Here is a 4118-nt window from a genome sequence, read left to right on the forward strand (position 1 = left end):
TGGGCATCGTCAGTAGGTATCAGTCTAACCTAGGCCAGGGTCACTGGATCGTAGTGAAGAATGTCCTCAAATATCTTCAGAGAACGAAGGACTACGTATGGCTCAGAAAGTTCTTGACAGACCTGAAAGTTGTTCCAAATATGTCTAGGCCCATTACCCTTTATTATGATAATAGTGGGGTAGTGGCAAACTCTAAGGAGCCAAGGAGTCACCGACGCGGTAAACACATAGAGCGGAAGTATCATCTGATCCGCGAGATAGTGCATCAAGGGGACGTGATCGTCACACAAATTGCTTCAAAGCACAATGTTGCTAACCTGTTTATGAAGGCTCTCATGGCTACAGTGTTTGAGCGTCACCTACGGAGCATGGGTCTATAGGATCGCCCACGGCTGAACTAAGGCAAGTGGGAGATTTTATTGTACTGGGCTTTTATGCCCTAGTTTATTATTTTGTACTAAGTTTTTTGTACACCCCACTTCTCTTTAGGAAAAGTGGGAGATTGTTGAGGTTGATGCCCTAAAGTCTCGTGTCCCGTAGTTTGTAAACAGTATATACGAACACCTGTGATTGTTAATATATGATATTTACTTCATATTTTGTTGTTTTGCTCGGTTATTTGTTTTATTTGCTTTACCACAAACCAATAAACATAAAATCTCTGGTTATCTGTATATGACTCAAGCATGTATGTGGTGACATACAAGTGGATCATGTCTTGAGTGATAACCAAAATGGTATGTAGTAAATGAATAAATGAGGGAAACCTTATCCTGGTAACGCTACGGATGCGGCCCATTTTGTGGAATAGTCACAAGTTTTGTGACTTATCACAGATGGTTTGATCCTGATCATTCGTGTTGGGGACATACGAGCGGAAGCGTCCTATACAAAGAGTTTATATAAGACCTGACCATGAAGTGTTAATGTCTCGTTATATAACATCGTTCATGACAGAGACTTCATTTCATTAGGATGACCATAGGTAACATGACCTCAATCCTGAGTGAGTTGGGAATTCCTACCATTGAGGGCGTTCCTTTGATTTGTATGGATACGAGTGGCCAGGTCGCCGATTCAGACTTACCATTTTGGGGATTCATCTGATTTGGGAGTTGGGAACTCAGCTACACAAGATGGAATTCACTCCTTCCCCGGGACAGGGGTAAGTAGATAGATGGCTTCTTTAAGAGCTGATTCTGGGGCTTGAACGATGTGGTGCCACACACCTTCTTTTAGACCGAGAGGTGTTCACACATAGTTAGACTATGTTGTATTGTTCATTAGAGGAATCGATGGTACTTCAGGAGTGAGATGTAACTACAAGGGAAAAACAGTAAATTGGCCCAGCTGTACTTACGAGCATCTGTGAAGGGTCATCGTACTCATGATTGGTCATATCCGATGGACACAGAAATATATGTATGGTAAGAAGAGTTCAGTTGTTGGTCTTTAGTGGAATCATTGACTGTTAACAGATGGTGTATCTCGTGGCTAAAGAGTTTAGCCAGCTATTCACGTACCGTTAGAGCTTTGAGCCACAGGTCCATTAGATCCCCTGGGTAGCTTGGATAAAGTCGAAAGCCAGTGTTTGGGTTAATTTGAAATGTTCAAATTGACAAGAGGTTATATAATTAGACTGGTTAATTATATATGATATAATTGGCTAAATGTATGAGATACATTATTTTGGAGGAAATTAGATATAAATATGATTTATATCAAATAGAGGAGAAAATACTATAGTAGATATATGATATCAAACTATAGGATATAAATATAACATGATTATATTTATTAATTAAATTAATCGATTAATTATTTGATAATTAAACGATTGATCCACGTTCGGACGTGGGAAGTGGAGATGCGAAGGTTATAGTAACCGACGGATTAAAACAATGAAAATCGTTTTCATTTCAATCAATCGTGCATTCGTATTTCCCGCGCCCAAAAGAATCCGTGAAAGCGATCACAAGAGCCTATACGATAGAAACTCCTTCATCTAAACAATCGTCTACCTCACGCGTTCTCTAAATGATTGTATACATCTTTCCTAAACAATCGTTCAGTTTTTTCCTACATGATCGTGTAGCTCTACTATACGATAGCAGAGTTCATCTCCCACTTCCTTATCGTCTACATGACACCTTATCCTCCGTTCTACCAAACTCACCAGAGCCCACTCTTTGGGTTTTTGATGCCGAGGATACCTGGGTTTCTCTTGTGGTGGTGTCGTTCCCGCTGCATTGTTCATGTACGTTCGAATCGTGCTGTTGCAATTGTCATAGTTGTCGGGTGCCGGTAGATCGGTGGGAGGTTTTCTACTGCTGAGGGTTCAGAAATACGAAGACAATATTCATTTGGTATGAACCTTTTTTTCCTTATGAATTATTGTATTCTGAGCATGCCGATAATGAGTTTAATATGCATAACTGTATGTGTTGAATGTATGTCATTTGTGTTTCGGTCATTGTGAAATCGGAACGATCTAAACCCGCTCATGGAACTCTCGGTATAAGACCCTTCATCAACAACTCTTGTTGATGAGCAAGCCTGATCAACAACTTTTGTTGATCCGTTTGTAGCATCTTTTGAAATATCTTCCTATACTAGTTTACTGTAGGGTTTATGATCTCATATGTTGTTTTCCTCTAGGAATGTGGCATTTTTCAATACAATTACCTTATCATCCTGAGGATCATAATACTGACCATATCTCGTTCCTTTAGGATAACCCACAAACAAGCATAATTTTGAACGATGTTCGAATTTCTTAGGATTTTGCACCAACACGTGTGTCAGGTAAACCCAGATCTGGAATGACGTAATCTAGCTTTATGTCCTGTCCATAACTCATAAGTTTTTTCTAAAACACTCTTAGAGGGAGCGTTATTCAAAATGTAAGCTGCAATCTCTACTGCATACCCCTAGAACGAGTTACGCAACCGAGCATAACTCATCATGGACCGAACTATGTCTAACAAGATTCTATTTCTCTGTTCAGATATATGCTAAGGTGTTCTTGGTGCAAAGAGTTGTTACTGAATCCCGTGTTCTATCATATAGTCCTAGAATTTTGAGTCCAAATACTCCTTACCTCGATCTGATCGAAGTGTCTTAATAGATTTACCTAATTGGTTCTCAACCTCGGTTTTAAATTCCTTGAACTTTTCAAAAGCTTTAGACTTATAATGAATTAGGTAAATGTAACTGTACCTTGAATCATTATCAATTAAGCTAATGAAATATTCATAACCTCGGGCTTCTTTAGCTCGAAGACGTTTTCCAGAAAAAGATATTTTTGACATTTTTCCTTCGAGACATGACTCATACGGCGACAAAGAGTTATCTTCTAACTTGTTTAGAAATACACTTTTAACAAATCTCTCAATCCTATTGAGATTAATGTGATGAAGTCTCAAGTGCCAAAAATAGGCACTTCGTGAAATGAATTGCCTTTTTCTTTGAGTTTCAACTGTTTTAAACATTTCTGTGTTATATACAGCTTCAACTTTAGATAGTTTTAACTTTAAGTTACTTTCTAAGTTTGAGGAACAGATTTGTACACCTCTTTTTGTAATGAACGCTTCATTATGACCAAAATTTACATTGTACAAACGTTCCAACAAACAGGAAATAAATATCAAATTTATTTTACAAGAAGGTACATAAAGAACATTTTCTAAATACAGATATCTATTTTCAAAAGTTAACTTAACTGCTCCCATTGCTTTCGTTGAGATATGCTCCCCTAATCCAACCCAAAGAGTAATCTTATCTTCTTCAAATAACCTCTATAAACTAGTTTCATGAGAAGAAAAACAAACATTATTAGTGGCCCCTGAATCCAATATCCAGGTAGAATCTTCATTCTTCACTATACATATTTAAATAACTAGTAAACCTAATTCATCTTGTTTTTCTTTTTCAGTTTTCTTCTTGGCAAGATATTTAGGACAATTTCTTTTCCAATGCCCATTTTCGTTGCAATGGAAATATTTTCCTTTAGCAACTACTTCCTTCCCTTTCTGTGCAGCTGGAGCCTTCCTCTTCCCAGTTTCCTTCTTTTTCTTTTGAATACTTGTATTTTTGGAAAAAGAATGGCCAGATTTACT

The sequence above is a fragment of the Benincasa hispida genome, chromosome 1 (genome assembly GCF_009727055.1).
Source record: "Benincasa hispida cultivar B227 chromosome 1, ASM972705v1, whole genome shotgun sequence".
NCBI classification, from domain to species: domain Eukaryota; kingdom Viridiplantae; phylum Streptophyta; class Magnoliopsida; order Cucurbitales; family Cucurbitaceae; genus Benincasa; species Benincasa hispida.